Here is a 21,991-nt window from a genome sequence, read left to right on the forward strand (position 1 = left end):
TCCTCACTGAGATTACCCTGGCCAAGGTTTTGCTAAATTAGTCACAAGACATTATCTCCTGTTTGCAGGAGGGGTCAATTCCATCTTGACTCACAACTGACTACGCAAGTACTTGACTGCACCCAGTGACCTTCCGTCACTGAATTAGAAATTCAGGTAGTCCGGTACCAAAGTACAGTGAGTTGCTTGCTAGTCACAGGTTGCGGTCTCAGGTCAGAGGGCCAAACTTATACCCATATCCACTCGGAACATCTCTCGACAGTAGAGCGTTCCGGAATTGGTCACGTTCAGTGAAATATACTCCTACACTTCACCTGTGTGGTATACCAGTGTCTCCACACTCCTTGGTTAAGAGGACAACCAATGTATATGTCACACAACGACCTAATCTTGATAATGCTGTCGTCCTTGTAACAACATATCATTTGGTCGCGAACTAGTTTAAGGACTCGAAGATAAATCCTCCTTTATCATTAATAAGTCCTAAGGACTTCATCATATAAGAGTTCATTTGAAGATGTAAAATGATGAATAATGCCAAAAAATACTTTATTGATTTGTCAATTCATTTAATCATCAACATGCTAACGATTGACATTTAGGATACAATTTCCAACAAATGCCTCCCGGCTCCAAAATAAATCTGACTGCCAGCCTAGTGGCCAGTATCTCCCTACGCTCCAAAAGAGAGTGGACTCCCAGCCCACCCCGACTGGTTGGCTGACAGATGGCCTCCCAAGCCAGTAGGTGGATGCCCCCTCTGTCCCCACGGTGCCCCCATAAGAAACTCCTGAACAACCTCTCCAGATTACGGAGCACAGAAACCGGTACCAATGTATTAGACAGTAAGTAAACAGGAATAGAGCTCAAAACTGACCTCAGTAGGGTAACTCTGCCCATCATCGAAAGAGTGCTCACCTGCCAGCTCTCCAGTCTCCGTCTGATACACACCTCCATGGACGAGCACTCCCCCTGCCGTAGACGTCGACCAGTAATCGGGACCCCGAGGTATCTAAGGGTCCCCTCCTGCTCGGCAATCCCCAAACTGCTCATGATGGATGCCTTCACCCTAGGATCAGTCCTCGGGCTGAAGGTGATGGCTGACTTAGATAAGTTGACCATCTGACCTGAAGCTCCACAATATCCCTCCAGGATTCCACTAATAGCCAGAGCTGACCTCCGAGTCGCGCGGGTCAATAGTAAACAATCATCCGCAAAAAGTAAATGTGAGATACCTGTCGCGCCCCTCGCCGGCCTATATGCCTCAATCTCCTGTGTCACTGCTGCATGGCGGAGTGCTCGTGACAAAAAGTCCGAGCAGATGATGAACAAGAGTGGTGACAATGGACAACCCTGCCTCAGACCCACTGATGACTCAAAATACCGCGATGGGGAGCCATTTATCAATAATGCAAAAGATGGTGCCAGAATGCACCCCTGAATCCATCTAATCCACTGTGGGTGGAATCCAAACATCTCCAAGGACCGCCTAACAAAATCCCACCTCATCCTGTCATACGCCCGCTCCATATCCAGTTTGATCCCCATCAGACTCCTGCAGCGGGGAGCACTCTGCAGATCAGTCATAAACTCATGGGCACAGAGGACGTTATCAGAAATCGAACGTCCCCCTACAAAAGCTCCCTGCTCCTGACAAATAATCCTGGGCAAAACAACTCTCAGCCTCTGTACCAGTACCTTGGCCACTACTTTGTGCAAAGTCGTGCACAAACTAATAGGCCGAAAGTGGCTCGGCTCTACTGGATCATGTCTCTTCGGGATCAAAGTGATAAAAGTCCGCCTCCACTCCGTAGGCATCGAAGCCGATGCAAAAAACTGCTGAACAGCCTGTAGAAACTCCTGTCTAATGATCTGCCAATACCTCCTAAAGAAAAGTGGGGGAAAGCCATCCGGCCCTGGGGCCTTATCCTCCCCTAGAGACCATAGGGCCTCCTGAATCTCCATATCTGATACTGGTCTGCTCAAAGCTGCATTCTCTCCCTCGGTGATCTGCACCTCTGGAACCAATCCCCACTCATAGCCATCACCATCCAGTCGCTCTGTGTCAGTCCATCTGGCATGAAAAAACTGCAATAGTGTCCTCCTGACAACCTCCATATCCTCTGACTCCTGCCCACTACTATCCCTGATCCTGCGAATCCTGTTCTGCTGCCTCCGCATGATAGTCGACTGATGAAAAAATCTCGTGTTGCGATCTCCCTCTCGGATCCACTGAACCCTCGATTTCTGTCTCCAGAACACCTCCTGCTGCTTGAGTAGAGAATGGTGCATGGCCAAGAGTCCCCTAAGCTCCCCCTGGTCCTCCTCCGACAATCCTCCACCACTATCCTCTTGGGCCTGCGCCCTAGTAATAGATGCTTCAACTTCCTCCACCCTTCTGAAAAGATTCCCCACTTCCTCCTTATTCCACCGAATCAACCGGCGTCTAGTCAGCTCAAGCTTCCGAGACACCCTGTACATTGCACTCCCACGAACAGGCGTTCTCCAGGCCTCCCTCACTACCTCCCACGACCTCGGGTAGGATAACCATACCTTCTCAAATCGAAATGGAGAATGAGACTGAATAAAATGTGAAGTACTCACCAATATGGGGCTGTGGTCAGAGGCAATCCTAGGCAAACGGCGCACCCAGTAATCTGAGAATCTCTGAATCCATCCAGTCGAGGCAAATACTCGATCGAGCCGCTCCCAAACTCTGGCCTGACCCTGCTGGTTGTTGCACCATGTAAATCTTGGGCCGGTGAATCCAAGATCAGCTAGCCCATTAGACATCAAAAAGTTCTGAAATTCCCTGACCTCAATTTTATTGGTGAATGCCTTACCGCCCCTCTTCTCCACTGGACTGTCAATGCAATTAAAGTCCCCTGCTACCAACACCGGGTGCCCCAGCTGTATAAGGCTTGTGGCCTCCTCCCACAACACTCTCCTCTCCCTATAGTCCGTACTAGCATATACTGCAAGTAAAACCCATGGGGGAGCATTACCCTCTGATATCACTATATTCACCTGCTGCCTACACTGGTGGAAAACATCAATGTTGCACGACCCCATCCTCCACAACACAATAATCCCTCCAGATAGCCCCTGCGCCTCCACTGCATAGGTACCCCAAGATCTCGGGATAACATGTCTGACCCGCTCCAAACTACCTCCCGACAATCTTGTCTCAAATAAGATACAAATCTCGGGATCATGAAGACTAACCAATCTCTGGAAAGCCGGTTTGAAGGACGGCTTCCCCGCCCCCCTGCAATTCCACAATAGGACCTTCATAAAAACAGCTGAACAGTGCTTGGTGGAGTCTCAGATGCCTGTGACCCATCCACCACCCGTGGCCCCTTCTCCTCTGTGGACGACCCATCCTCCACCTTCTTTGACAAAGTCTCCCTCATTTGTTTGGCAATCACTGCAAGAGCCGAGCCGCCAGCGTTGCCTCCTCCCCCATCATCCGGACTGACCGATTTCAACTGCACACCGTCGGCCGGCAAGGATCTGTGGTCTCCCGTAACCGTGCTCTCCCCTCCTCCAGAGCAGAGCGAACCATCCACTGGAGGCTCCGCCGGGATCCTGCCGCCGGCCGCCGATGAAGAAGCCGAACTTGAGTTCCCCGGCCGATCCACCGCCTTGACGTCGCGGCCCCCCTTCACCGTACCACCGAACACGGCAACGAAGGCCTTCCCATTAGTTGGCCGGACTCCTCCCACAACCGCCGGCGACAAACTCCGGCTGCGGAAGCTCCGCCGGTCAGCTCCCCGGCCTGCCATCACCAGCCGCGGCACGCTTGGCACGGAAGGGTACCGTGCCAGCCGGGCCGTGCCAGTCGATTTCTTGGTTGGGCTACGAGCCCGTTTCAGCAAAACAGGCCCCGCCTCGGCCCGATGAAAGGCCCGATCCACGTCCAGTGGGCCTGGAGATATGTTCGGCCCGCGAATCTGACTTGGGCCTGGATCTTGGGGTCTGGTTGGCGATTCCGGCACTCGGTCCTGGTGCCGAGTCAGCTCAGTCGTCTGGACTCCCTCCGCCACGCCGGGTTCCGGTTGCCTCGACCCCTTCTCCGGCGACCCTCGCCGGGCGACCTTCTTTGGCTTACGCCACCCCTCAGTGTCCGGTGAAGAGTCAGCCAGATCAACCTCAACCGTCTCCGGGGTCGTCTTCACCAAGCTTGCTCGCCGACCCGACTCGGCCGCCTCCATCGTCTTCTTCACACCGCCCGGGGCGCCCGTGTTCCTCCAGTGCCTTTGCCGAGGCACCGTCATCCACGGACCAAAAGTCATCTGCGGGGGAGCTTCCGATCCACTAGCAGTCTCGCCCTGCCCTACCGTCTCCGCGCCTTGGCCCTCCGCCTCCGTCCCCAAATGCGTTCCCGGAGCCTGGTAACAACAATCACCGGCAAGGTGGTCCAAACGGGCGCAGCGATAGCATAGCCCCGGCAGATCTTCATAGGCGAAGGTCTGCCAGAACCTCGCCTGCACGCCCTGGACAATGGTCCCCGGGATCAGTGGTTGCCGGACGTTGATCTCAACTTTGACCCTGGCATACCCGATGCGCCGCCTCTCATGGGAGAATCGGTCGAGCTCCAGGGGGTTCCCCACCTCCGCCACAATCACCCTGATGGCCTCCATGTCCCAGTACTCAACAGGGAGCCCGGGCAGCCGGACCCAGACTACCGTTCGATTCACCGAATGGGTGCCCGGAATGAAATCGGAAACCCATTTTTCCATTGCCAAGAGCTGCCCCGCCACCACCCACGGCCCAGCAGCAAGCGCCGCCGCCCGGTCGTCGCCCGATGCAAACCGGATGGTGACGAAGCCCTCCATCATAGGTAATACCTCAACTTCATTCTTCAGCTTTCCCCTGCTTCTGAGCTCCCGTGCCACTAGCTCCGGGGAGACTCTCCGTCCCAGGCTCTTAGCAATCACCGCCGTTTCCCTCCATTGGTTCCTGGCTGCCGCTACCCGCTCCTCCGGGACCACCGCCACCCGAGGGAACCTCCGTTGTAGATCCTCCAGTTCACCCGCAGTGAGACGATGACTGGGTTCCTCCGGCCGACGCACCGCCCCTCTCGCCACCTCCGACCACGTCGGCGTAGTCTTGGCCTGTCCAGGAGCAGTGTATGAGGGTCGGCTCCTATCCGGGTCGCCTGGCACCGCCGTGCCCGGGGTCACCATGGCCGCCCACCGGTTGTTTGAAAGTGCTTTCCCAACACCGTCTAATGCTCCTGCGCTCCCTTCGCTCCCTACACACCTCTCGCTTGCTGCCGGTCTTCCACGCCAGGGCCCTCGCGCCAGCTGCCGCCCCTCGCCGGAACCCTCCTATTAATTCTTCAAAACGGCCTATTTCCGCGTCCTCCAAACTTCGTCGGCATCGAAGCCAAAAGCGCGAGCTCTCTCTCTACAAAACATGTTTACTGTTCAGCAAGTAACAGTTGAATCCCAAATCCAGACTTTACCACCAAAATCTTTTCAGAATGATTTTTTATAAAAAAAACAAAAAGAAATCAGTGATAATCAATTCATCCCCTTAAAACTCATGGCAAGGCATGATGCTTCCAAACCGGAAGTCAGGCATCTTTAGTGAAATTAATATCTGTATGCTTAAAAACCTCATCTTAAAGAAACACGAATCTTGTCGTCTCATTTTGAAACTACTCACACCACTATGAAAAGAAAACCCTTTTTTCCTTTCTAATCAAAACAAAAGGCCCACATACATATCATGCCTTTGGATCTTAGGAAAATGAAGGTTCAAAATAGAGCCATCGAGAACGTTTATTTCTCCAGCCCCCTCGGGCATCGATTCACCAGCATGCTCAAATATCTCTTCGTATGGTTTGATACAGAGATATTTGCATTGCATTCTCGCTCCCTATGGAAGACTTCCGACTTATATTGGATCAGTTCCCTAACTGCGCATGGTCAAAATCATCAAGTACACAATTAATATCTTCATTCTTCCAGTACACAGTTAATATCCTTTAGTACGTAGTTACTAGATATATGTACACACTTAATATACCACCGTACATAATTAATATATCACAATGCACAGTTAATATAACAAGTACATAGTTAATATGCCATAATATGCAATTACTAGATATGCGTGTATGCTTAATGTACCACTGTACATACTTAATATACCATAGTATATAATCAATATACCGTAGTATATACTTACGATACCACAATACACAGTTAGTAGATATTTGTACATAGTTAATTACCACGGTGCATTGAGGATGATAGTGTTATTTTGATGATTAACAAGCAATTATCTAGAGTATGCTATAAGTTAAATTGATACTTCATTTATAAGTTCATTACTCTCAGTATATTTGGTTAATTGAAAATAGATACATGACCTTGTTCATTTGAATGAATCTAACCTTGAGAATGCAGCAAAGTGTGGATTGAGTCGACCCAAAGGTTGATTGGGTCAACCCCGGCACATCAAGAAATCATTTGGCACACTCCTGCAAAAATGGCACAAATGAACAGTGAGTTGGGTCGACCCAAGGTAAGCATGAGTCGACCCAACCTTGAAGAACCTCAAAAACATAACTGAAGAATGTTCTCTGGATTTACTGAGAGGGTCGACCCAAACAGTGGTTGAGTCGACCCAAGCTTGAGTCGACCCAAACCCTGAGAGGGTCGACCCAAAGGCAAGACAGAAAGACAGACAGAAATTGGTTCTCTGGAATTACTGAGAGGGTCGACCCAAGAAGAGGTTGAGTCGACCCAAGTGGACTTTGAGTCGACCCAAAGAATGGTTGGGTCGACCCATGGGAAGGAAGGCTGAAATTGAGGTTTCTGTGGTTTCTGAGAGGGTCGACCCAAGAAATGGTTGAGTCGACCCAAGTGAAGGTTGGGTCGACCCAAGGACAGGTTGAGCCGACCCAAACACGGGCTGAACATAACGGCTAGTTGTGCAGAAATGCTTTTTGGACTCCCAACGGCTATAAACGGCTAGTTTCTTCAATCCAACGGTCAGAAAGGACTATTTGGAGGTTGGAGAAGTATTTAAGAGGGAGTATTCATCAGAGGAAGCAAGCTTTGGGGAAAATACATCAAGTGCATTCAAGAGAGAACCCTAGCAAGACAAGCTTCATCAAGAGCTTCATTCAAGAATCAAAGAAAGGGATTGAGCAGATTCAAAGAGGCATTAAGAGCTCCTTCCCCCATTGAAGAGTGAAGCTTCCTTGACCAAGAAGAGCAAAGCGACTTCAAAGCGATAATTTCTTTCTAACTCTTCTTGTTGTTCATATTGCTTTATATGCTCATCTAGGAGTTTAAATCTTTTCTTTTCATTTGTTAAACACTTTGTAAAGGTTCGTTGGTGAGCCCGCAAAACCAACAAAGATTTTTGGTGAACCCGGAAAACCAAAGTACAAAGGTTCGTTGGTGAGCCCGCAAAACCAACAAAGGTTTTTGGTGAACCCGGAAAACCAAAGTGTATAGGTTCGTTGGTGAGCCCGTAAAACCAACAAAGGTTTTTGGTGAACCCGGAAAACCAAAGTGTATAGGTTCGTTGGTGAGCCCGTAAAACCAACAAGGTTTTTGGATTGTGAGCCCGGAAAACAATCCAACTGTAATCCGCGAGATTATAGTGAATTCCCAAGGGGACGCTTGGGGAGTGGACGTAGGTGCTAAGGAGAGCACCGAACCACTATATATTGTTGTGTTTGTGTTGTGCTTGTGTTTCCGTTTATTCTTGCATCATCTTCTATCTTTGCACTAGTTTAAATCATTCTAATAGCTTAAGAAAGCATCCACCGCACTTATTTGAGAAAACGTTTAAAGCACCGAAAATTAGAAGAAACCAATTCACCCCCCCTCTTGGCTTGTCACCTTGGGCAACAAGTGGTATCAGAGCAAGGTGCTCTAATAGTACTCATTGATCTCACAATCAAGAGTTAAAGATCATGACAACCCAAGTGGGATGTTCTATGAGTGAGGGACAACTAATTGATAGACCTCCACTATTTGATGGTATAAACTACACATATTGGAAAGCACGCATGCGCATCTTCATTCAAGCACATGACTATGATTTATGGAGTATCATAGTCAATGGACCACACACAAGCACTAATCATGATAAGAAAATGACTCAGCAAAATGCAAAAGCCATGAATGTGCTAGTTTGTGCATTAAATGATAGTGAATTTAATTACATATCTTCTTGCATAACTGCTAAAGACATATGGAATATGCTAGAGATTAAATATGAAAGCACTAACATTTTTAGCAAATCAAAAATTAGCTTTGAAGAAGATGAGAGGCAAGCAGATATTGAAAATCTATGCCTTGTGGGACACAAGAACGAGGTATGTGTTGAAACACAAAGTGTCTCCTCTTCTGAATATGAAGTATATGATAAAACTGAAGATGATTTTACATTCGATGAACTTTATGATGCTTTTTCTGATTTGTATTTAGAACATAAGAAACTTATTTGTAGGAACAAGAACTTGAAGAATGAAAATCAAATTCTAATAGATGAAAAACTAAAACTAAATAATAAAATTGAAATCTTAATTAAAGAAAATAAAGAACTAAATCAGAGAAATCAACTTCTCACTGAAAGCCATGATAAACTTAAGAAAAACAATGGATTGCTTTCAGAAGATAATGAAAAATTAACTAAAGAAGTTGATAATTTGAAACCTACTGTTGAAAGATTCACTCCCAGCTCTGAAAAACTGAATTTAATGATAGAAAACTCAAGAGCTGTATATGACAAAGCTGGATTGGGATATCAACCTTGGTACACTCAAAAATCTTTCGAGAATATATTTCTTAAATCCTCCACTATTCATCCTAAAACGATTTTTCACAAATCTGGTGAAACTAATAAACAAAAACTGAAAACTGAAAATTCATTATCTATTTTTGCTAAATCTATGTTGTTTAAATTTAGCAAGAGTATGCAGAAGTATATTACTTGTACTCCTAAAACCTGCAAACTAATAGACAAAATGGTAATTAAGAGAATATGGGTTCCAAAAGGAACAATTATAGCTAACCTGCAAGGACCCAAAAGAGCTTGGGTTTCTAAGTTGAAAACATGATCATTGTTAGCAAATGTGTCTAGCTACCCAAGATTCCAATGAAAGATGTTATCTGGACAATGGGTTCTCTAGACACGTGTTAAAGAATAGAACTTAAAATATAATTAAGAAGAGTGACCAAAATGGAAGAAATAATGAAATTAGTAATCCTTGCATCCTCTCATATTGAAATTGTAGCTAGTATTAATCATTTCTGTGATATAGGCGATACTCTTGGTATGAAATGAAAATATATCCAAATCACTCCATCTTCCTATATTATGCTTCAGTTATTGATGGATAATTTGCTTAATCAATACTCTTAGAATAACTCTTTGAATTATCTATATGCTTGATTGAGAGTTGTTATCCATGGCATTATCCTTTATTGATCATAAACATAAGAATGTCTACTTGGTATTTTTTTTAAATATATGTATTAAGAATACCAAGATTAAAGAGTCTAGTTTTGGCATATAAAATCAACTCATACTAGTATGGACTTAATCTCAAAAGACCTTGTCATTGGTTCACTTAGATTAATTTTTGCAAGGTCAAAGTTTGCTATGTATGTCATCTAGAAAAACAAACTAGAATCATTTCTAAATCTGAAAATATTGTTTTCACCTTTTAGCCTTTGAAAACTCTTCATAAGAACTTATTTGGATCTCTAGGATTGTGAACCCAGGAGATAAGCTTTCTGATTTTGTAATTGTGGAAAATTTCTCAAAGCTAATATTGGTTTTGTTCTTGGCACTTAAATTAAAATATTTTCTGCATTGGCACAAACTCACAAAAAGGGTTCAAATGAAAAAGGTTTGCAAACTATGAAAATAAAATTGTATCATGGCATAGTTTTGAAAACCAATTTCTTATTGAGTTGTGCACAGAAAATAATATTGAATACAATTGTTTCTACACCAAGAACACCATAAATAAAATAGAGTTGATAGAATCCTTGAAGAAATGAAAAAGACAATGTTGTATGATAGTCATCTACTTAAATGATTTCTGTTAAAAGCTATCATCATTGCTTGTCATACATATGGTTTCTATTAGAAAACTCCTTTTGATCGTCTGAAAAATAGAAAATGATATATTGTATATCTTTTATATTTTTCAGTCATACATGTCATGCTTGATATATTCTTATGAAAATAATGTCAAATCTGGTAAAACAAATATTTCTTTGGATATTACTCTTCAAGCAATGCATATAGAATATTCAATGAAAAGATACTAGTTGTAGAGATATCAATTCATACTATTCTTATTAAAACTAGATCCTTTATTGAGAATATAGTTTATCATTTTGATTCTATGTAACAATCAGAATTTTGATAGACACAACTATTTAAGATAATTTGATTAAAACTTAACTGGTATATCTTATTAATAATTATCTTAAGCAAATAGAATCTAAGCTAAATTGCTTCTGACAATAAGAAATTGATTTGATCTTGATGAATCTTTCTATTGCCTCACATGCTTGTCCTTGAACCATTTTACTTAATGAAGTTATCTCTTTAGTTCAAGTGACTTGTGCTTGCTTATATTTAGGCAATCTCTTGAGTAAAGTGACTCAAATTCAATTATTGTCATGTCTCATGTTGAGTCATCTAGTTAAGAAATATGTTGTATGAATGTTTTTGTATCCTAGAGAACCTAATGAATTGCCTTCAAGAAAAGAAAAAGATTTTGCTAATGATACAGGATTTGTGAGCAAGAAATTTCAACTTGAAGGACACCTCGATGAAAGATACAATAAACATTCCCTTGGAAACAAAAAAAAAAAGAAGATTTTCTTCAGCCAAGGGAATAAAGAATCTAAAAGGTATTTGGCTTGAAGAATGCTAAATGCACTGGTAATCTAAACTCTTCTCTTGTGAGTTAGTTGAGCAAAATCAATAATCTGAAATTATATGGTAGCATGATTAAACCTTTAATTGCTGATCATCTTGATATCATGCTTCATTCTCATGCTAGTGATGATTGTTTCATGGTGTGATTAAATTGAAGTTTACTTTTTCCTATATAATGCATAACCATGAAATACACAAGTTTATGCCTCAAATCTCTAATTCAAAATAACTTGTGATAAGCTATGAATCATTGGGCATAATGAAAATGCTGTTTGCATGATATATATTTATATGCAGCATATTAGATTAATTCTTTATTCTGCTCTTTCATGTAACTACTTGAAAATAACAAAAAGAGAGAGAGATAAAGAAAAAGAAAATGAACATTGCTCAGAAGAAGTAAAAGCTAAGTAAATACTCCAATCTTAAGTAAAAGCAGCACAAGCATAATATATTCAGCATATTTGTGAGACTTGTGTGAACATTCTTTTGGAAGGGATAAAATCCGTAATTAATTATATTTAAATAGGGAGAGTTTGGAGTGAATATCTTGTTGCTAAAGAGAATAGTTTAACATTTCTACATTGCTCATTATAGGGATGGTGCCAATGGAGAGGCTAGTGGTAGTACCCGGCACTATTTGACCCAACTATTCGGTGCAGGGCATATTAGGGACGGCACAAGAGGGAGGCTAGTGGTAGTACCTCGTGCCCCTTCCAACTCCACCGGATAGGGAGCAAATAGAATATAGAGCATAGAAAAGTAAAACCGAAAAATAAATGAAGATAATCAAAATGTTCATTGAATGGTTAAAGAAAGAAATTAAAAATTTGGGGAATGAATGATAAATAAATAAAAATATATAAGAAGGTTGTGAAAAATCAAATGAAGTTTGAATCACTTGAAAACACACCTTAAGGATAAAATCAGTGCTAAATTGTATTTAAATAAAGGAAATTTTATTTGAAAAGAATTGATTTTGATCCATGACATGCTTGTTATGTTTTGCATATTTTGAATTATGTGTTTTCAATATTCAAATAGCAAAGATCTTTCCTAGATATAACTTGTAATGCTTTATGCCTATAAATTTTGATTGAAACATGTTATTACCAACAACAACATCATTTTGTTTTAATGAATATATTTTGAAAAATAAAATAAAAAATTTAATTTGAATTTGCAAATTAGGCAAAATGGATTGATTCTGACATATCTTTTATCTTGCCTAACATTAGTACATAATATCCTCCAATTTGTACCAAAATTCAATATGAATTACAAAGATTCTGGATGTGCTCTAATGTTCTTGAAATATGTGTCTTCAATCTTAATAATTTAAGATGAGCTACAATGTAGAAGATGCATATCTCAAATTATAATCCTGAAAGGCTCCTTGAAAATTTTTATGAAATTCAGAATCTGATGTTGTATAAAAGCTTAAACTTAATTTAAAAATGCCTCTATCATTGTATTTTTGTAACCTTCATTATATGCTTCAATGATTGCATCATTTTGGAGAATAACTCAATATGAATTTCTAGATAAAATTACAGCTTAAGAAAAATAGAATAATTCTGATGCCTTGATTGCTTGCCCTGATACGCATCTGAAACATATCATTTCTTATCTTCAAAGTGTACTAATATTGGTCTGAATGATGTGTCTTTTGATGATCTTGATTGCAAACAAATATTTTTTAATATATGATTTTATTTTGATATTGAAAAGATTTATTGTGCTTCATATATACATTGCTGAAAAACCTTGATTAAGAAATTGAGTTCTATAAATACATATACTTCAATGGTCATCTATATATTTTTTTTTTTCCTCTCCTACATTGTTAAAGACTTTCATCAAAATATATATGTATATATATTATTAAAAGAGTGAATGATCTCAAGTCTAGAAATATTTCAGCTCACTCAAATGATTTTTAAAAGAAAGAAAATGTAAATGCTCTTGAAAGAATTTGAGCTTCAAATGAATCATTTTCTGATTAATATTTCAGTACATTTTCTCAAAGATTAAGAGGAAGCATAACTTGTTCTTAAAAGATTAAAAAGAGTGATTGCTATAAATTTTGAATAACTCTAGATCACTCTACATTCTTGATATCATAAAGGTTCAGTTTTATTCACGTTTATCATTAAAATCTGAAATTCAACTAAAGATAAGAGAAAGAATACTAAATGTAAAGTGGTATTAAACTTTGTGCTTCATTGAATATCTTTTGAAAGTTGGATTTTTATCTGTACTTAATTGGTAAATCACTTGTTTTGAAAACTAAGTGAAAAGGATTCCATTTGTCTTAGTATTGGAAATTTACTTTGGAATCTACTAATGAGCTCTTATTGGCTTGCACTTTAGTGTTTCAATCATGAGCCAATTCATTTTAATTGATTTTGATGCTATGATCTTTAAAGGAGTAAAAGAAAGTCTTTAAGAGAGGTTTAAAAGAACTTTCAATGCCCTGAATTTTATATATCCTACATTGCATAAATTCATGTCTTGGTATCTATGCTCCAATACTTTTATATCATGAAAGAACTTTGAAGTCATTAAGAATTAAGGATTCAACATAATCTTATATTTTTTGAGTATATAAGTTTTGATCTTTATCTGCTCTTATACTATACTCTAAAAATTAATTAGATTGCTCTCATGTTGCTATATACTTAATATATTAAAAAAAAAGAGGAGGATATTGGATTTTCATTCGTGCTTTCTTTGAATATTATTCTTGATACTCCTTGAAATAACTTGAAAAAGATTCCATCTACACTTGATTTCAAAACTATCTTTGGAATCTACATTTAGAGATCACTTCTGGCTTACATTCTAAATATCTCATTCCTAAAGCCAAACACATAGAAATAAGATATCATTTTATTAGGGATCATGTGCAAAATGGAAACATATGAGCATATATGCACTGAAAAACAATTAGCCGACATATTCACAAAACCCTTGAGTGAAGATAGATTCTGCACGCTAAGGAGGAAATTAGGCATATGTGATCCGTTTTATTGAAGAGATATAAAAGGAAGCAAGCAGTCTCATGATACATTCCTCCCATTTCTAAAAACCTATGAAACATGAGTCAAACTTGTAATCTATAGATTCCTTACTCATGTATCATTGTCCCAGAAAGAATTTATAAGGATTGGAAGCAAGAAAAATTTTTAGAAGCAAAAAGGAAGAGAAAAGAAAAATTCTGCACTTGGGTCGACCCAACCCAGAATAGGGTCGACCCAACGTTGAGTCGACCCAAGAAAATTCTTGAGTCGACCCAACGTCGGGACCCCACTGTTAAAAGGGGGACCCGTGAGCTATCTAGGGCACTGTTTACCCTTTGTCCTCTTCCGAAAACCCTATTTCCCACTCTCAATTAGAGTCTCCCTAGGCTGATCTTAGCATCTATATTTAGAGCCTAGGCTAGAAATCTAGTTCTCGTATGTATCTTGCCTTTTCTCATATGTATCTTGCTTTTTTCCTTATGAATCTTGTCTTTCCCTTATATCTTTAAATCTTGATTGTGGAACATTGTACTTTTCATCATTTTGAGCATTAATATATGAAAATGTTCCTATTTTGATCAATGAAGTCTGAAGTTTGTTCTTTATTGCATCTTTTCCCATATATATGTTTTTGATGATAACAAAAAGGGGGAGAAGAGAAGGAAAGAGTATATAAAGGAGAAGAGAAGGAAAGAGTATATAAAAGAGAAGAGAAGGAAAGAGTATATAAAGGAGAAGAGAAGGAAAGAGTATATAAAAGAGAAGAGAAGGAAAGAGTATATAAAAGAGAAGAGAAGGAAAGAGTATATAAAGGGAGAAGAAAGAGTATTACTTTTGTGAGAAAGAGTAAGTAAAGAAGTTATGAAAAGAAAAGAGAAATAAATGGGCAAACAAATTGAAAATCATATAAGAAAGCTTACATATCTAAGGGGAGCAATTTGTAACAATGAAAATCATCAAATCAAAAATTTCTATCATAATTCAGAATTTGGCACATATAAATTCAGAATTTGGCACGCTTCTTTCTCACCCCGATACATAAGCTGAAACTCTTATTTTATCTCAAATTTTTGAAGTTTCATTGCTAATGAATTATAAATGAAAGGGGAAGCAATTCAAAAAGTCAAATTGGCAACATTTGAATGATATAGGGGGAGATTTCACAAGTATATATGAAAAGCTGAAATTCAGCAATTTAATCCCTTTTATAAACTGATTTTAAAGACAAGTATCAATTGACTTATACTCTTTATTTTGTAATCATCAAAAAGGGGGAGATTGAGGATGATAGTGTTATTTTGATGATTAACAAGCAATTATCTAGAGTATGCTATAAGTTAAATTGATACTTCATTTATAAGTTCATTACTCTCAGTATATTTGGTTAATTGAAAATAGATACATGACCTTGTTCATTTGAATGAATCTAACCTTGAGAATGCAGCAAAGTGTGGATTGAGTCGACCCAAAGGTTGATTGGGTCAACCCCGGCACATCAAGAAATCATTTGGCACACTCCTGCAAAAATGGCACAAATGAACAGTGAGTTGGGTCGACCCAAGGTAAGCATGAGTCGACCCAACCTTGAAGAACCTCAAAAACATAACTGAAGAATGTTCTCTGGATTTACTGAGAGGGTCGACCCAAACAGTGGTTGAGTCGACCCAAGCTTGAGTCGACCCAAACCCTGAGAGGGTCGACCCAAAGGCAAGACAGAAAGACAGACAGAAATTGGTTCTCTGGAATTACTGAGAGGGTCGACCCAAGAAGAGGTTGAGTCGACCCAAGTGGACTTTGAGTCGACCCAAAGAATGGTTGGGTCGACCCATGGGAAGGAAGGCTGAAATTGAGGTTTCTGTGGTTTCTGAGAGGGTCGACCCAAGAAATGGTTGAGTCGACCCAAGTGAAGGTTGGGTCGACCCAAGGACAGGTTGAGCCGACCCAAACACGGGCTGAACATAACGGCTAGTTGTGCAGAAATGCTTTTTGGACTCCCAACGGCTATAAACGGCTAGTTTCTTCAATCCAACGGTCAGAAAGGACTATTTGGAGGTTGGAGAAGTATTTAAGAGGGAGTATTCATCAGAGGAAGCAAGCTTTGGGGAAAATACATCAAGTGCATTCAAGAGAGAGCCCTAGCAAGACAAGCTTCATCAAGAGCTTCATTCAAGAATCAAAGAAAGGGATTGAGCAGATTCAAAGAGGCATTAAGAGCTCCTTCCCCCATTGAAGAGTGAAGCTTCCTTGACCAAGAAGAGCAAAGCGACTTCAAAGCGATAATTTCTTTCTAACTCTTCTTGTTGTTCATATTGCTTTATATGCTCATCTAGGAGTTTAAATCTTTTCTTTTCATTTGTTAAACACTTTGTAAAGGTTCGTTGGTGAGCCCGCAAAACCAACAAAGGTTTTTGGTGAACCCGGAAAACCAAAGTACAAAGGTTCGTTGGTGAGCCCGCAAAACCAACAAAGGTTTTTGGTGAACCCGGAAAACCAAAGTGTATAGGTTCGTTGGTGAGCCCGTAAAACCAACAAAGATTTTTGGTGAACCCGGAAAACCAAAGTGTATAGGTTCGTTGGTGAGCCCGTAAAACCAACAAGGTTTTTGGATTGTGAGCCCGGAAAACAATCCAACTGTAATCCGCGAGATTATAGTGAATTCCCAAGGGGACGCTTGGGGAGTGGACGTAAGTGCTAAGGAGAGCACCGAACCACTATATATTGTTGTGTTTGTGTTGTGCTTGTGTTTCCGTTTATTCTTGCATCATCTTCTATCTTTGCACTAGTTTAAATCATTCTAATAGCTTAAGAAAGCATCCACCGCACTTATTTGAGAAAACGTTTAAAGCACCGAAAATTAGAAGAAACCAATTCACCCCCCCTCTTGGCTTGTCACCTTGGGCAACATGCATAATTAATATACCACAGTATACACTTAATATATTGCAGTACAGATGGTTCGCACTTCATATACCATGCGGTACATACTTAATGTACTATAGTACGTACTTAATATACCATAGTACACACTTAATATATCCTAATACATAATTAACATACCACAGCAAACAACTATTATATATGTTGTTGACATAGTTAAAGTAACATGTGACACAATTAATCTCTCTTTCTATATATTTGCATATATTGATTGTACATAGTTAAGATACTAACACACGCATTTATCAAGGCAAAGTATCCTTTTACAGTTAATATACATTTATCAAATAAACATTTGTAACATAAGTGAATCATTCGTCAACATACTATTTGGAACATTATACTCAAAATATATCAATGCAATAATAGACATGAGGGGGGGGGGGGCGCAAAATGGATCGTCCTGCTCAAGACAAGGGATCATCCCATTCTAGCCAGGCAGATTTCAGCACCGACTAAGCCAGACCTCGGTCCTGCTAAGAGCCAGTCCAATCTCGGACTTCACCGAAGGCTCAGCCGACTTCGGCCAGATCTCTCTGCTGCTACGACATGTAGCAATCTCTTCTGATTCTTATAATGACATCCCGGGCTCGAGCTCGAAGCGCCCTGCTGCATTGACTGCAAGCCAAAGAGCTCCTTCGACTGTAGGACTATACGACGACGCGCCCCGGCCAAGCTCGGGGCACCCTTATATTCGCCGACGCGCCCCAACCCGAGCTCGGAGCGCTTTTATATTCGCCGACACATCCTAACCCGAGCTCGGGGCGCCTTTATACTCGACAACACGCCCCGGCCGAACTCGGGGCGCCCTTGATATTCGACGATGCGCCCTGGCCAAGTTTGGGGCGCTCTATCCAACAACGTGCCTCGACCCTCGAGCTCGGGGCACCCTACCGAGCAAACTTCAGAATTGGAGAGGCTAGGCCGACCTCAGCACCCGCCAAGCCAACCTCACTAAACATATGCCGCGGCTCCCGAGCGAGCCCGACCTTAATGCCCACTGGGCTGACCTCGCCGAATATATGATGCGACCCCTCATCGAGTTCGACCTCGCCCACGTCCGCATCCACATGCGCACCCACGCCCGCATACGTAGCCGTACATTACCACTTCACCGCGCCATATGGTTTGCTTGCTGGCCAACGACAACCAAAGACGACGCCATGCTGCCCCAGCCATACCCTGCCACATCTACCAATGCCTTACCGTTCATAAGAACGGCCTACGCCGTGCGCCTCAAACAAACTCTAGCTGTACGCTATCTGGCTAAAAGCCATCTCCTCCCATGATGAGGACGGGTCATACCTCCGCCACCTAGGCATCTCTATGGAGACTATAAATAGCTCCATCAGGTAACGCCTAAAGAACTTTTGGAGAGGGAGGACCAACTAAGATTCACTCTAACTTGAGCGTCGGAGGATCCTCACTGGAACCACCGGTGAGGCTTTGTGCAGGTACGCTGTCGCACGAGAGGTGGCTCTCCTTTCTCCGCTCCGGCTGGCAGCTTCCTCGACTCCCCCAGCATGGTCACCCTCGGGCCAAATTTGAACCACAACAAGACAAATGAGACATAAAGTTATAATGTTATATTACACAAGATAATCAAACTATTACAATGTCATATTACACAACTAAGATATGAAGTTATAATGCTATCTCATCTGGCATGCTCCAATCTCTCATGCTTGATAAACTCTGCTCATACCATTGCCTAAAAACTATTATAGATAACATAGTGGCCATTAAACAAAATATATGCAGTGATCTCAAGTGCTTTGCTCATTCACGAATTGCTAATCTTATGTTGATAGATGTTCACACAGGTGGGTGGATGAAATAGAAATTTGATGGCATAAGGTTGAAGTGGTTAGCACGTATAAATATTAAATAGCAAGCTAGGAAAGTCAAGCAATTGCAGATTTTGAACAAAATACTTTCTTCATAGCCACCTTTTGGATTTCAATCCAAGCCTACAATACGATTACCAAGCAACCTAACACCACCTTGTTATCATTTATCAATGGCCAACACCAGAGCCACAAGATCTGCTGCCTACCATGTATCTAAGTTGGTTCACAACACATCATCTCGTCCAGAGCCTGATTACCCGCTCCTAGCTCTTGCAATCTGAACAACATCAGTGCTAAGTATCACTATAGTAATGGAGGAAGAGATGCAAGAAGAAAAGAGCAATCTCTTTTATTTGCAAGAGAAAGGAGCAGCAGAAGCAGCTGAAGGTCCCATTTTTGTTCGTAATTTTTTTTTGAAAAGAAGAAGAAGATGATGATGATGATGACGGCTTTCAAGCAGATGTTCAAGTCTGGGCAAGCCCGTGGAGAAGGTCAAGCAATGGTGCCCGATAAGATTAAAAAAAAGAAAAAAAAAAAGCTCTATACCATATGTCCATATGGCACGATAAGATTGGCGAACTTTTGCTTGCTCCTCGCAATACTAAATGGTTTACGGTGTGAGTTGTGGAGGGCCAATCCTTGCCACTTATGGCGACGGACCTTCGAGGGGTTTCTTCTTTTCTTTTCCCCTCTTTTTAATAATATTATATCCAAGTATTAATTTGTTAGTTAGAGGTTCTTTTCCCCTCTTTTTAATAATATTATACCCAAGTATGGCTGCTTAACTGGCATGACCACATTAATAAAATTAATGCTTCTCTCTTAATTGGTTACTAAATAGTTCAGCTTTCTCTCTTCTTTTATTTTTTTTTAGTAATCTCTTATATCCAATTTAAATTTATGGATAGTGATAAGAAAGTTGGACCTAATACGATCAAAAATGAGATAACTAGCCAAAGTGAGAATGTAATAAAAAATAATATAACAATAACGATCTAGATAGAAATAAAGAATGGGGAAGAAATGTTTGCATAACTACACTAATTTATACAAGAATGATACCTCAGCAACAACGGTCTATATTAAGAAGAGAGAAGAGAGAAATAAAGTGAGAGAGATAAGTTTGCAAAAAGAAGGGAAGGAGAGGCAACCAAAGCACGAGTCGAAAAAATTTATGGCACAAATAGAAGCAACATTTATACTCTAAGGAAGAGGAGAGACTTAATTGTCATTTTCTTACTTTTGATTTTGTTGGTTGCACCTATGTCCGAGTAGCGCGAGTAGCCGTTGTACCAAAAAAAAAGTATGAATTAAAAAAAAGGGTCAAGATAAGAGATAATAATAGGCGAGAGAGGAATGAAAATTTTCTTTTTTATTATTAAAAATGGTCTCGTATTTTTTTTCTCTCTATTTTGATGGCTAAAGGAGAATATCAGCTTCAATTTTTTGACTTGGCCTTTGCTAGTTGAGACACATGTCAATAGTTTGATTTCTTTCTTTCTTATTGTTCATTCTTGTCTTTTTCATGCCAAGCTATAGTTGAGTACCTCACATAATAAAATTAAAAAGATTATTAGAGTGGCTTTCTTCTATATGTTTGTCCTTGTCTAAAGAAAGGAGGACAAAAAATGCGGGATTGGTGCGAAGGGGAAAAAGCTGGCACCATGATTTACGCAGCAAGAAATTGAAGCATGCTCATAAAATAAGGGAGTTCTGATGTAAGTCCATATAGCCTTTTGCTCCATTTCTTAGGTAGTACAAGTTGCTTGGAATACTTATGAATGATTTTTTTTTTTTCTGGCAAAACCACAGAAGAAATTAGTAGGCAGAGTAGCTACATATGTAAAACCAATGGATCTGCAAGCTAGAAGGCCTAGGTTAAATGGATTCACATTCTTCATTTAATTGTATAAGCAGTGTGTGTTACGTTGATAAAAATATAAGACACATCAATTGCACCATAAACCTTCTTTAGAAAGCCATTTATTAAACATTTCTGGGACATGTATTTATTTTTTACTTTATTTTATTTTTGATTTATTTATTATTTATTATTTCCAAAAAAATGGTTGAGTCATCATCATATCATCAAGGAAAATGATTAAAAAAACAAAAAAAAGGAAATATATAAAAACAGAGAGGGGGTGCATTGAAGAAGGGATTTATTGCAGGAGATCCCATGCTCGAGGTGGCTGAACTGCTGCTATGCAAGCTTATCTTGGCAGGTCATGTAACTGGAAATGGGCATCTTACATTGGATTCGAGTTATATCTTCCACATGAAAGAATGATTGTTCTTTTTTTTCTACGTTGATTATTGAATCGCATCCCATATAGATCTCAAAGTACTCCGAATTATTTTATTCATCTATCTGCATAGATCTTGAAGCGGCTATTGTGGGATCCAACGGTAAATTCATACGAAAGAAGGCAAAAGATACAACCCTCAGGATCTTACATGAGCACAATCAAATCCACTGTTTGAGAATGCTCAAATGGCTACCTCCAGTAAATTACTGTTACGCTTAAATGGGGGCATTTCTTCTCACAATTTGATGGCAGGTATGGAATTTGGACAATTAACCTTTGATGGATACACCCCAAAATTATGCAAGCCCATTTACTAAGCCCACTTGAACCCAGACGCGGGCAAGGCATGACCCAAAATTATTCAAGCCCATCTACTGAGCCCACTTGAACCCATACACGAGCCCGTGCCCTATCAGTTGGTCCAATAAACGACCGCCACATTAACGAAGCGATATGGACCACATGGGAAATCCGATGTGGCGGTCGCGGGCGACCAGCGAGGCATAAAATGCGACGCCGAACAAAAAAAACCAGTTCCAGGTAAAGGCAATCCGCACCCAACGACATAAACTTCCTGTTTTCTTGGGTCCCACATCTAAGTTCCGCTGTGGTTCCTTTCTCGGTCACTATAGAACTTACCCAGAAAGCATGACGACCAGTCGACCGTACGTGGGGAGAAATTTATTTTCTATATAGTGTGCACCACGTGGCCGTAAATCCCTTAAGTACAGCAAGTAACGGTGCGCCCAATAAATTTTATAAAAATAAACGGTTGTGATTGACGGCATATCCGGACAGATGGTGCACGCAACGCAGTGCCAGGTATAATTTTCTCGTAAGTGGGGCCGTTTATCAGCGCATGCGAGCCTTATCCTCACTTAGGACCGTAGGATGAGACCCCGGAGTTAGACAATCCGACGGTTGATGATCAAAGAAACAA

The sequence above is a fragment of the Phoenix dactylifera genome, chromosome 2, assembly GCF_051530095.1.
Source record: "Phoenix dactylifera cultivar Ajwa chromosome 2, Ajwa_hap1_PhDact_Kaust_v1.1, whole genome shotgun sequence".
NCBI lineage: Eukaryota > Viridiplantae > Streptophyta > Magnoliopsida > Arecales > Arecaceae > Phoenix > Phoenix dactylifera.